The sequence below is a fragment of the Periplaneta americana genome, chromosome 9 (genome assembly GCF_040183065.1).
Source record: "Periplaneta americana isolate PAMFEO1 chromosome 9, P.americana_PAMFEO1_priV1, whole genome shotgun sequence".
In the NCBI taxonomy this organism is placed as follows: domain Eukaryota; kingdom Metazoa; phylum Arthropoda; class Insecta; order Blattodea; family Blattidae; genus Periplaneta; species Periplaneta americana.
Window position 1 is genome coordinate 84,458,200 of NC_091125.1, and position 14,343 is coordinate 84,472,542.

Genomic DNA, 14,343 nt, shown 5'->3' on the forward strand with positions numbered 1-14,343 from the left:
GGTCCTGGTGTAGGTGTAGAAGATGGTAGGGGTGAAATTTATATGAATGCAATATTCGTACTACATATGATTGGCTGATGTTGATTTGCTGTACAATTACTCATTTACTAGTGAGAGAGTTAATTTGGGTAGCATCCAAAACAACTATTCATTATCACTGAACATCACTGGTGCAGCTTTAACAGGAGGTATCCTTCCAAGCAATGCTGTTGCACGCATATGTCTTATAACTATCCAAAATATATTTACAGCCTAATGACATCTATCTGGAAATCTCTCCTGATAAAAGCGTTACACTTACAATGAGTTTACTTTTGATTCCCCTCCCCATAAATAAGTAACATCACCATAGGCCTACTTATCATGGAATACAAAGCAAATAAATGAAGGACTGTACTGAAATTTTAATGTATAATGGCAAATTGGGGACTGCACACATAGCCTATGCAAAATAACGTTCTGTTACGGGTCAAATGTGGCAAAAAATGATCTACGTTTGAGTAAGCTATGTATATGAGAAAAAAATCTACAATAGGATTCAAAACATTCAAGACTTTCTGACATAATAATTTTCCATAACCCTAAAATATACTGGTAAAAAAAAAAACTGACAAGGTAATTATCCAGATCAACTGTACCACAGGAGGTACCAGTACTTCTTTTTTGCTCTTCTCTTTTTCTGGGCTTCCACTTTGTCAAGAGATCCAAGACGCATTCCTAGTATTGCGTCCTCCGTGTTACGATATGTACAATAACAAAATTAAGTATATGGTCCGTTGCCCTACTCTAGTAATTCCTCCTGGACTTCTCGTGACAATGGTACAGTCAATTGGAAGAATTAATCAAATTGTAAAACTACTTTGTTACACAGACCTACTTAGGTAGGCCTATTTATTTCTTTAAAAACATATACCGGTATTTTAATAAACTTTAACTCTATGTTCCTGCTGTAGCAAACTACCAGGACATGCCATCTATGACTATAAAATAAACAAATCTAAGTAATTTATATGGGCAGGACACCTGATAAGGAAGGAAGAGGCAGAGATCCCAAAGAGAGTAATGCTAACACAGCCGGATGGGACAAGAAGGAAAGGAAGGCCGGGATCAAGATGGATTGATGGAGTGGATGGTGATGCGAGAGCTCTTGGAGTGAGAAATTGGAGGATGATAGTTTTGGATTAAGATGGCTGGAGATGAGTCCTTGAGGAAGCCAAGACTCAGCAATGAATTGTAGAACTACTGATGATGATGATGATGAAGCAACTTATAGTGGACACAAATCATTCTTGCTTTAAGTATACAAATTTTTCTGTATTAGGTTGGTTAGCTTAGATCAGAACTTTAATTGAAACTTGGCAACATTTTCATTTTATTTCACGACGGCTTAATGTCAAAGAACACTAACTCCAAAATCACAACTTTACAGGAGAGGCAAAAAACAGTTTAATTGTGTACATTTTCTTATGTTACTGCTTTAATTTAAGAGATATTTTGATAAAATTTAAACCATATATATAGAATATAACCTTAAAGACAATACAACACATATTTTCTAGAAATATTTAATATTGTCTTAAAAATTAACACATTTTGGAGATAGTGTTCTTTGTTACTAACACAAAGCGTTCAATTTTGTAGACAGTGTTAAAAATAAATGCCAAAATATTGAATTTAAACACTCTAATAAAAATTATAGACATATTTGACAATGCAAATTAATAAATTTAACTTATTGTGGAGAGCTGCAATTATCATATTTCTCCTTCTTTATAAAGGAACATTATCTAAACTCAAAACATATCAGCATTATTATAAAAGTGCCAGTTAATATTATTCATAAAGCATAAAAGCATAATATTATCATTATTAGATTAATTTATACTATTATCTGAAATAATAATTTTAACAGTGCATAAAATAATAAAAGAGCAAAGTTATCTTCAATTTACATTGTATTTTAGAACAACAGTGTTTTTAAATAGTTGCTAATGTTACGCTACTTTAATTTATCACAGCTGATGAGGGGTTTGGACGAAAAAGTTATTTAACTAATGATCAATTTATTTTAAAAATAGCAAAGCCTACAAATTCAGTTCATTTAAAAGTCTGTCTGCACGTAATAAAAAGAAAATACACACTTAACTCAGAATTTATATCCTAAATGACATTGAATAAATTATAATCTGAATATATTATATTTTATTTGATTCAGTATTTGTTTTGAGTAGTATCAATATCCATACCTCTCATATAAATATTTAAAATTTCTTCTTGATTTTATAATCACTCATTGCTCTTCATTTTGAGTATCTTCTACTACGATTTCCTGTTCTCCATTTTTAAACTGTTGTAAAAAAATGGTAATTTCCGGGTATAATGTTTTGTTTACACAGTTGCAATGCATTATTCAATTTCTAATCTTGTACATTTTCAGTGCACCATGATGCTTTGGTTTAAGCTGAAGATTATCCAGCCTAAATCCACGTGTAATCTTCCTCTGTACCTTGAATTTATGGAATTCTTCATCATAGTTGTATTTAAAAAAATACGTGTTCACTGTCACTTTTCCAATACTGGAACCACACTATATCCAGCCATCTACAATGTTTCCATTAGTGTCAACTTTCTTGTTCTTTGTTGATGTCTTCTGAATTTCTCCTATACCATTACATTACCCTGTTCCACTTCTATTTTGGATACAGCTCTAACTATAATATACCACTCAAATATTTCTGTATATTTTGCTGTTTTTTTCAATGTGTGCGGGCACTGTGTCCATTTGTGAATGTCCTAGTTTAAAAAAGTTCAATTTGAGATACATTCAAAACATTCACAGCATAGAGGAGCATGGTTGATATAAGCACAGTCCTCCACAGGTATCGGACATGAAACAGAACCTTTTACCATTTTGCATTTTTTTATTTGAGTAAAGAGATATAATGGTACCTCTGCAGCTCCCCTTTCTGCAATTTTCTCATTCCATAAATAATTTTCTGTTGTTCTGTTGGCTGCATCATACACGGTCAAAGGTAATCTCCGTTTATAAAACAGTCATTCCATTTTAACATTTGGACTGTAGCGCACAGCTTCGAAATCAAATTTTAAAAAGTGAATATCTTTTACTGATGCTCTAAATTTTGTAATATTTTTTTACTTGAAGATCTCCTTCCTTTCTTTCAATGTGGGACCGATGAACTGCCTCCATCTCTATCTTCTTAAGTACAGACATGTGATCATATTTATAACATTTATCGCATTGATCCTTTCTGGAATTATGAAAAGCTATATTAAAATTATTTTTGAAAATATGACGATAAGTTAATATGAAAGATTTTCTGCCTGAACATTAGCATTCCTGAGTTCCCCTCCCACATTTAGGCCCGTCATTGCTCCGGACGCACTGAAGCCTTAGGCTTATTGTGCTACCTGTGCTTTATAATTTAATACCGATTCATCAGCCCTGTTACCTTGATTAAGGTATACAGTCCAGATATAGAACTCGGTTCAAAATCTGAATTTTTCTTTATACAATTCATACATTTTTTTGTAAATTTAAATCACAAGACAGATATTCTCTTGCTGTGTCGTTTCTTGTTCTCTTGTTGGACAGTACTCTTGAAAATGAAGTTGTGTGGTTCACTATACATTCACGAATATTTTCAGATTTCTTTACTCCGTGTTCATGTTTTCCTCTTCGATCACTATCCACTATGTTATTGTCACTTTTTTCAAAATATGTTCTATTATTGTGTTGGATATGTCAAAGATGGCGAGAAAGAAAAAACCCTGCATACCCATATCTTTTCTTTATTTTTCACAAGACAAAATATGGTGTTTTGCCTTCTAGATTCATCCTTTTTGGATATGGATTTCCTTCACTTTTGTAAGGCCCATAAAAATTGGCGCTTCAAATCGTTATTCTCAATATTCCAATATTGTTTATGAATTTCACGTTTGTCTTCAGCACTAAATGAGAGGTTGCATTTAAGGGGACATTTTGTACAATCTTTGTCTAGAACTTTTTTTACCAGCAATTTCTTTCCACTATTTAAGGACTTGTGGGCTTTCCCTGTTATCCAGCATTGGACATGGACTACTAACAGCTATGCTCTTATTAGCTTCATCACTCATTCCTTGTGAAATTTTAGATGTCGCTAAAGCCAACTTCACCATTAACCTGCCCCTAGTATTCGAACTGAGTATTTTTTAACTCTAATAAAAGAGTACCAAATTATCAGAGCAATCCTGTGGTGCGTTTCTTACAAACTGAATTGATTTAAGAATGCTTGTTCTATTAATTAAAAAATTATCAATTCTCTAACAATGAACAGTATGGTGATTGTACTACATTCTTGGTTGTATGTTCTGAGGCAGTGTCACCAATAAAATCTTAGAAATGTTAAATAATTTAGAGACAAAGAACACTATCTCGACTTAGTGTTCTTCTAGTCTATATTTTGTTACTGTCAAAGAAAACTAAGTCTAGATAGTGTTGTTTGACACTCAGCATCTGTCTAAATTAACACAACACTATCTCCAAAAAAAATAAAACTATTATTTGTAGAGACATATTACTTTCACACTATATAAAGACTACTTTGTACAATATGATACTATAAATAACTCAAAAAGTCGATTTTTGGAGTTAGTGTCCTTTGACACTAAGCCGTTGCATAGATCTTACATTAGCACTGAAGCTTTAAGATGTGGAACATTGTCCATCTCTACCTCTATCTCTAGGCCCTACCTCAAATATGTAATTCCAGCTAATATATTCGTAGACCTCTATGTTTAGTCCTGTGATTGTCATAAACACTTATTTCCAATCTCTTTTTTCTACTTCTTTTTTTTACATATTATATGTAAACAGTCTAAGGCATCCTGCCTAGGACTTGCGTTATGGAACGCACGCTGGTTTGAGTCCTCATGAGAGAAAAAATTTTCTCATGAAATTTCGGCCAGTGTATGGGACCGGTTCCCATCCAGCATCGTGACGTACTTGGGGAGCTATGGTAAGTAGCGAAATCCGGTTGCGAAAGCCAGCTATAACAGCTGGGGGGAATCATTGTGCTAACCACACGATACCTCCATTCTGGTTGGATGATCGTCCACCTCTGCTTCAGCATGTGGGCGTGAGGCCAGCAGCCGGTCTAGGCCCTTGTTGTCAGTACGGGCTAGCATAATAGTACATCTGGCCATGAAATGAACGGGCCAGGTTTCAAAACCAGGTTGGGACAAGTTACCTGATTGGGGTTTTTTCCGAAATTTTCCCTCAACCAATTGAAGCTGAATTGTTGGGTAACTCTCGGTGTTGGCCTTCGGACTCATTTCGTCATCATTAATTCACATATCATCATCCATACAATAGCCCGAGTTGAGTTCACTGTGCTATGTGCTGTAGTACTTGTACAAGAGCACGGTCATTTGGCTACGCAATTATTCACATACTAGGAGTGGTAAGCACAATAACCCTCAGGCTGCAGTGCAAGCCTTCGGGTCCCTCTGTACAAGAGAAAAAAAAATTATGGACTGTGTAAGGGATTTCTTGCGGAGATGGATTTCAAAAGTTAAAGATTTTATAGGGAAATATTTAAAGAAAAGGAAATTGTTCGGAAATGTTGCCTAGTAAATTATGTGTGAAATGAGAGATCCGTGGTAATGGAAGTGAAAGTGAAAGTGAAGAAATCAAAACTTGTATTAATCTTTAGAAATGGATATTGTAATCCTAAATGAGACAAAGAAAAAAGGAAAAGGGCAAGAATTGATTGGGAACTACATCCATTTTTGGAGTGGTGTACCAAAATCGGAGAGGGCTAAATCTGGGGTGGCTGTCCTCATAAAGAAAAAATGGAAATCAGGAATAATTGATTGGAAAGAGATAAGTGACAGGATAATTCACATAACTATAGGCCTACTCATTTATGAATCTATTGTGGATGTAATAGGTGTATATGCTCCTAACAATGATGCCTCAGGTGATGAGAAAAGAGCTTTTTATGATGATTTGAGGGAGGTAGTTGATGAATGCCTGGATGGACATGAGCTCTTGTTAATGGGAGACTTTAATGGACGTGTCGGCAGGAAAATTAATGATGACGTTGTTGGAAACTGGGGAGAGGACACAGAAAATGATAATGGTAAAAGGTTGATTAAATTCTGTAAGGAACAAGAATGTATTATTATGAATACAAAATTTAAGCATAAAGATATTCATAAATATACCTGGATAAACCCTTCCCGGAATTTGAAGTCTATTATTAGACTATGTTATAGTTAGACAGCAATGGTTAATTAAAGTACAAGATGTTAGAGTACGAAGGAAGTTAGAATGTGGGTCGGATCATCATATTGTTGTCTCTAAAATTGCGTTTCCAAGAAAAGCTAAAACTACAAATGAAATTCAGACAAATAAAGAAATGAATACCGTAAATGATACCAGATATATGGTACATTTATTACAGGAGGACAGTGTAAGATATTTATATCATGAAAGGATAAACGATAGGCTAAAAGCAGTAGAAGAGGACTGGAATGCTGAAAATCTATATTATTTTTTAAAACAATGTGTTAAAGGAGTAGCTGAGGAAGTTTTGGGAAGGGAGGAAAAGAGTGGACGAAGGACAGAATGGATGACTATAGAAGCACTGGAAATTATTACGGAAAAAAAGAGACTGTATCATCAGTGGTTAAACTCGAAGAGAGAAGAAGATTTAAAAAACTATAGAGAGTGTAAGAAACAAGTAAAGAAGGTTATAATAAAGTGTAAAGAAGAATCATGGGAAAAGGTGTGTGCTGAAATTGATCATTCATTAGGATACAGAAGATCTGCAGAGGCATGGAGAGCTATAAGGAGGATGAGGACAACTAATAATCCATCACCAGCCCTAAATCTTGTCAGTATGGAGCAATGGGAGAAACACTTTGAAAATCTATTAGTTGAGAGAAGAATGGAACAGCAAGTCTCTAGGTTTACTAATAATAAATCGTCATATATGGAACCTTTTTTACAGGAAGAAGTGAATCAAGCATTAAAAAAAGCAAAGAATGGTAAAGCCAGTGGTTCCTGTGAAGTAATGACAGAATTGTGGAAATATGGACCCCCGTTACTGAAAAGACTCATTTGTAAATTGTTTAATAAGATTTTGGAAGGTGATGAGATACCAAAGGATTGGTGTATGCCATATATAACACCTATATATAAGAAAGGAAACCAAAAAGATCCTGGAAATTACAGAGGAATTAGTGTCATGTCGTCTATTAGTAGAGTTTTTAGTAGTATTATTACAACCAGGCTTGAACACATTATAGAAGGGAAAATGTTGGAGGATCAAGCAGGCTTCACTAAAGGAAAATCATGTATGGATCACATTTTTAGTCTAAGACAGATAACTGAAAAATCATATGCAAAGGGCCAAGAAATTCATTTAATATTTGTTGATTTAGAAAAGGCCTATGACTCAGTGCCTATTATCAAACTTTGGGATGCAATGGAGGGTATTGGTATTGATTTACCAATTATTTCTCTCATCCGACAGATGTACCAGCAGTGTCAGGCATCTATTAAAGTGGGGAAGAGATTGTCTATACCATTCAGAACGAATAAAGGACTGAGGCAAGGTTGTAACATGTCTCCTACTCTTTTTAAAAAATATATATATATATATATATATATATATATACAACAAATATTAGAACAATGGAATCAGTCTTGTGGAGGAATGGGAATACCAGTTCAAGGTGGCACAATACATTCATTAATATTTGCAGATGATCAAGTGATAATGGCTCAATCTCGTGAGGATGTGAAATATATGATGAGAAAACTCCTGGATTCATTTGAAGCAGGTGGATTGCACGTAAATATGAAAAAAAACTTAATATCTTGTAGTAGGTGGAAACGGAAGAGACATCTCCTTACACCAAGGAACTATTAGAGCTGTTCAAAAATTTAAATATTTGGGGTCATATGTTGATGATTTAGGGAGTTGTAACTCCGAAATAGATAGTAGATTGGTGCAAGCAAGAAAAGCCATAAGGATGCTGAATGGAGTACTGTGGAGCAGGACGATATTGAATGACACCAAGAAGAGGATTTTGACGGCGGTTGTGGAAAGTATAATGACATATGGCGCAGAGGGGTGGACATTGGTAGAAAGTAAAAAATCTAAGATTTTGGCAGTGGAAATGGATGGAATACGACGTGGTGCCAGAGTTTCCAGATTAGAAAGAAGGAGAAATGAAGAAGTGAGACGGATGATGGATATGGAGGAGACAGTGATGGACAGAATTGAGAGACGAACTCTTCAATGGTATGGACATGTCAGAAGAATGGAGGAAAGTAGGTGGCCTAAAACTCTTTTGGAATGGTCACCTCATGGTAGAAGGAAGCGGGGTAAGCCAAGAACAACCTGGAGAGGACAGATCCATAGATTGATGAGTGACAGGTCCCTGGAAGGAGATGAATGGCTTGACCGGGAAGATTGGCGAATGGGAATACAGGGTAACCGCTAAATAGTGGAGAAACCCTCAAAAGTAAAAAAGTAAGTATTAATCCAATAATCACTGGAATACTGTATAGTGAAGCATAACAAATAATAATACTTTAGCGCTGAGGTAGTTCCCTTGTATATAACAATCTGGGAGTTGATCGTACCGTATACGCAAGGCATAACAAAAGCCTGAACTACCAACCAAACCTAATCGCTCAGACTCATATGCAAGGGAACTACCTCAGCGCTAGTTTAGCTGAGAATTCTCTCATTTATGCAAAAATGAATGAATTAAATGAAATTTATCATATGTTAATTACCGGTACGAATTGAAAATAATTAATTGCTGTGATTAAGTAGATATATAAACAAAACAACTCTTCAACATCCTATGCCCGTATATAACACAAATCGGAACCCGAGGTGTTACAACTCACGTTGTCAGAAAGACTCGTTATGTTTTCACTATGAGTAATAGTAACAAAATCTGAAATACAAACTTGTCTTTCACATTGTGTCACTATATTTCGAACATAATAACTGATCTTCCATGTTACTGAAGTAAAATTATATTTATATAACTCTCAATTGTTATATTTACCTAATATTCTTCAAGTCCCTTCACTCCTTAATAACAGCACAGATATTTTAACACACCGCTCAAAAGCAACAGCAGAAAGATTTCAGAATACCCAGAACGCACGAAGGTCACACACACGAGTAGAATCGACATCGGAGACAAATTAAATAGTAACCAAGAGATGGCGTTCTCAGTCGCAAATGACCTTAAATTTTGGCGCCAAATTCTCTCGATTATCGAGAATGTATTTTCCGAATGTCAGTTGTATTCGTCGTTGTATTTTTATTTATACAAAATGTTGTACGCGTAGCAGTTATTAAATTATAAAGTGTAAATATTATAATAGAAGTAATATAGATGTTAGATGGAAATAAAGTATTTGATTTTTCGAAATATAATAAATGGACACTTTTACATTTAGTTACCGGTATTAATTTAACCAAATAAAGAAACTGGATTTCGATGGTTTATGGTTTTTCTATAGCTCCAGATATTTCTTTAAGAAGACACGATTTAATGAGAATAATCCATTCTGGATTATGAACCAATATACACTCTACAGACAACAGCGGTGAGTAGTGACAAAATTCTCCTAATTTGTAAGGAATGGCAATAAACAAAATGTAACTTTGTGTACAGCAAGAGGACTTATATAGTCCTCTTGGTGTACAGTGATACCAGTACTTGGGTTGTTTGGTATCAGGTGCCGTACAGGTACTAATCTTACCTTTTCAAACATTCTTTGTACACTAGAAAAGACATTTTGGTCTTACAGGCATTTGAACCGGACTTGGAAAAACGAAACAGTAGGCCTACCTGCGTTAGACATTCCAAAAAAGGTGTTAAACTTATGGCATGGCACATAAAAGGTAAACAGAGGGTGGAATTTTACCACCTCGTATACTAGGTACCAGTGGCGGCTCGTAAGTTATCAAATTGGAGGTCCACAATATTGTATATGAAAAAAAAAAACTACTGTTTGAATTTGTTGTCCTTTTGTAACATACCTTTAATTGCCAATAATTTAAGACAAATAGGCTATTATCAATTTACTGAAAATAGAAACGCATTTTAAAAAGGCCTGTCACTAATAAATTTAAATAATTAATATGAAGACTACAGAGAAAAATCAAATTATTGTAGTAACAATGAGCAAAAAACTTACAAGTCTCAGAAAATGTATTTTGTAACATATTTTATGCTCGACCATGCCGAAATGTAGTAATTATACACCTGGTAGTAGCCCTTTAATGCACCTCATTAAAGTACACCTATTCATTATACTGCAGTTGTTCAGCCAATGAGAAATCACCATTGTACCATTATAAAACCGCAAGTATCGATTATTCTCGGATATGCAATCGAAAGACAATTAGCGAAACGTCACGGAGGCTGGAAATCCAATACTGTCGCAGAAGGTTATGTTCTGTTACTATAATAATTAGCGTTAATTGTGAATAATATTCAAATAAATTCAATTTGTCATCTCGTTTTTCAATTCTAAATCAATTTCCAGATTAGCCTATATCAATATTAATGTTCATGTTATTCTCTAGATGATATCAAGGTCAATGACATTCGTTCCTCGGAAAAAATCAATACTTTCGCGTCTGCGCACATCTCACAATTTAGAAGGTCACTTCCGCTCTTCACTTACATAACCATAACATGAATACTTATGAATAATTTCAAGTTAGAAATATGGTCGAGCATAAAAAGTCGTATGAAACTTGCCTATAATGGTAATTAAGAGGCTCGTATGAAAATTATGAAACTCACTTGTGCTCGTTTCATAAACAAACATACTCGCGTCTTAATTACTACTATTATAGGCTCGTTGCATAATGTACTATTCTATGAGTAACTGCAAAAGACCGATAGCGCCACTCATATTCCTATAATCTGATGGTAACACTAGTAAGGTGGTCTCCAGCTACCAGCGTAACTCAATCGGCAAAGGCGCCTGCCTTCTGATCTGGAGCTGCACTCGGGCATGGGTTCGATTCCCGCTTGGGCTAGTCAATTGATTTGGATTTTTGCCGAGGTTTTCTCCAAACGTAAGGCGAATGTCAGATAATCTATAGCGAATCCACGACCTAATCTCGCCAAATACCATCCCTCTGTCACCATTTTCATCGACGCTAAATAACCCAGCAGTTGATACAGCGTCGTTAAATAACCAGCTTAAAAAAAGATGGTTCCTTAAAGAAGCAGGTAATTGGTAAGCACAGGAACGCCATTTCGCAGTACTTTAGCAGTAACATGTTTAGCAAGACTTCTGGCCTCTGTTGCATTCAAACAATTTTATCATAAAATACGATAATTTGGTTCAGAGAGCATCCGTTTTTGGTGCAAAGATAATTCTTTTGGCGTGTTTCTTAATTGAAATTACAACATGACGTTCCTGTGCTTAACATGTAACGCTGCTGCAGTGAAGTTGAGGAGGATTTTAAAAACACCTGGATTTTTCGAATCTGCACTTTCATCGTGGCCTTAAAGTGTTAGTTCGAATGCACCGCAAAAATTAATACAGTCGACAATTTTAAAAAGTGCATAACGATTTTCCGATGTTTCTTCATGATGTATTTTTATGTTCAGGCCATAAGCACTATTAAGCTGTTGGTAAATGTCCACTCTCCCAAAAATATTGAACTGTAGGAGAGAATAAAGCTGTGACCGCACTTTCATGTTTATTTATTTTGTGACTTAGGGCCCTTACACACGAGCGACTTTTAGCCTCCAAGGTCGACTGCAAAAAGCAGTCGACCATAGCGGCTTGTCGCGGGGATTCAGTCGGTAATGTATTTAAATGGAAAACGCCGGTTGCTTTACACACGAGCGCTGATCCCGACTGCAGCCGCTGTCTTGCAGTCGGTCCCCGCGACCGGCGGCAGCGTTTTCTGCTTACACACGGACGACATTTGGCCGCCAAGGTCGGCGACACGCAGTGGTCCAAACGTAAATCTAGCTGGATATAATTAATATCTTTTCTCCTATTTAATAGATTATCATGTAACTTTGTACAGTAGTTACAAGTAGTACATTTTGTATACAAACTCTGATTATGTTTGTATCGAAACTTCCCGCTATAGGGGATGCGTTTAGAGAAACTTAATAACTTTTCTCCTATTTAACAGATATTCATGAAACTATGTACAGTAGTTACAGGTTGTATATTTGTTTTGTATGCAAACTTTGATAACGTTTTTATAGAGGAAACTACCCTTCAGGGGATGCATCTAGAGAAAATTAATAACTTTTCTCCTATGTAACAGATTTTCATAAAACTTTGTACAATAGTTTCGGGTAGTATATTTGTTTTGAATATAAACTGATTACGTTGGTACAAGGGGAACTACCCGAAGCTCGTAAAAAAGATAGTGAAATTGGCCATACTGCGCTCATTGAATGAGAATCCAATGTATCCAATATTTTCTATATTTAACACGTATTTTTCTAGGACGGAGAAGAAATAATAAAAAGTAGTTCTTCCTCGACGTGCATTATTATAATGCGAGTGAATAATGACACACCTTTTGCAGTTCGACTGCCGCCGGAACCGACGACACACAACGCCCGTATCGATTGCAGAGTCGCTCATGTCGACTGCTTCTGCCGTCGAAGAACCGCTCATGTCGGCGGCAGACCGACTGCTTTTTGCAGTCGACCTTGGCGGCTAAAAGTCGCTCGTGTGTAAGGGCTCTTAAGTGCACAAATCACTGAAACCAAGCTTCACCCAACTAGGTTTGCCACCTTCTTTCTCAAATAACAAGCATGAAAACCAGTACATACGATTGGTCCCCTCCCAGCCGCAAATCATTTCTTTCATGAACATTGCACTCAAATTCTCTGATTTTGGATTTTATTAGGGTACCTGCACAATATTGAGCTGAGATGGTCTATCATTTTATTGTAACTTCTTATCTAACGATAAGTTAGAAAACAGCAGTTTTTAACTGGCTAACTTTACTAGCCATCCTCGCAGGCCGCAGGATGCCTGTGCACGAATATGTGCACACACTGTATTACCACAGTCTAGTACAGACGTCTCCAAAAGCGTATTCGCGAGTAAGCCCCTGAACGCAACCGAAGCCAGTACGTAATGAGTGGCTCCGCCTCACCCATCTCCACCTGTATTGTACTCAATGTTTATGCGCAAACAAAGAGCAGTGGCGGACTACCATTATCATTGTGTTGGTCGGAGTGTTCCACCTTTTCACAATGTCTTCTAATCATGGACGTAGTACATTCAAGGATGAATAGGAAGAGACATTTTTTTAGTTAGTGGGGAGAATGTGAAATGCTTAATTTGTTCGAAAATTCTTAAGGGTGTGTTAAAATTCAACATGCGACGACAATACTCGACTCTTCACAAAGAATATCATACAATTACAGGCATGTTGGACATGTGAAAATAATTTATTTTGAGGCTGTCTGTATAACTGTTGGTTATACATAATAATCAGTATATTACAAAACGTTTACACTCAGTTCCGCATGACAAACATATAGTTTTTCGTTTAATTTTAGGTGAAATGCATAGGTCTACAAATATTTTGATAAATATAAAACAAGAAAATACAAACACAAATCACACACGTGTCCTCAGTCTTAAACAAAAAAGAAAAAAAAAGCCTTTTGCTAGCTATGTTTTAGCTTGGAATATTGGAAAATCAATGAAGCCCTTTACAGAAGAATCATTTGTAAAATCGTACATACAGAACGTTACTAAAATACTGTGTCCAGAACAAAGTCAAAGTTTAAGAAAATTAAAATGTTTCCAATTACAGTTCAGAGAAGGAATATCAAGATTGCAAATGCAATTGAATCTGAAGTCGAAACCACAATTAACCAGTTTGTAGCTTACTCACTTGCATTGGACGAAAGCACAGATAGAAATGACAAAGCTCACCTAGCCATTTTCATCCGAGGAGTTAATGAACATTTTACTGTGTCTGAATGTCTTCTAGATGTAATTACAAAATACAACTGGAGAAGATCTTTTCCAGGCACTGAAAGGCACCATAGAACAGAAGAGGTTGAATTTGCAACAGATGGGGCTCCAGCTTCATAGTATGTCAAAATAATATACAAACGTATGATACTTCTTATTCTTTTGATGTTATTATTTGTAAACATAAGCAGACCGTTGCCGCGAGCCCCCACTGATCGCTTCCGTCTGTCGAGGTTACGAGTCTCTCCCCCTTCTCTAGCCTTACAGCATACTGTATAAAATTGCGGGCAGCATCGAGAGCACGAATGACGATACGC

At 35.9% G+C, this 14,343-nt stretch overlaps 2 protein-coding genes across 2 annotated transcripts in view; one reads left to right on the forward strand and one right to left on the reverse strand.

Moving 5' to 3' along the window:
- Positions 1-9,228, reverse strand: part of Glys (glycogen [starch] synthase) — a 101,923-nt gene extending 92,695 nt beyond the window's left edge. The window contains exon 1 of the mRNA XM_069835146.1: positions 9,094-9,228. The gene's annotated coding sequence lies outside the window, so the exon portion shown is untranslated. The remainder of the gene's footprint in view (positions 1-9,093) is intronic.
- A 127-nt stretch (positions 9,229-9,355) lies between these two features.
- Positions 9,356-14,343, forward strand: part of LOC138706158 (fatty acyl-CoA reductase 1-like) — an 87,258-nt gene continuing 82,270 nt past the window's right edge. The window contains exon 1 of the mRNA XM_069835149.1: positions 9,356-9,643. The gene's annotated coding sequence lies outside the window, so the exon portion shown is untranslated. The remainder of the gene's footprint in view (positions 9,644-14,343) is intronic.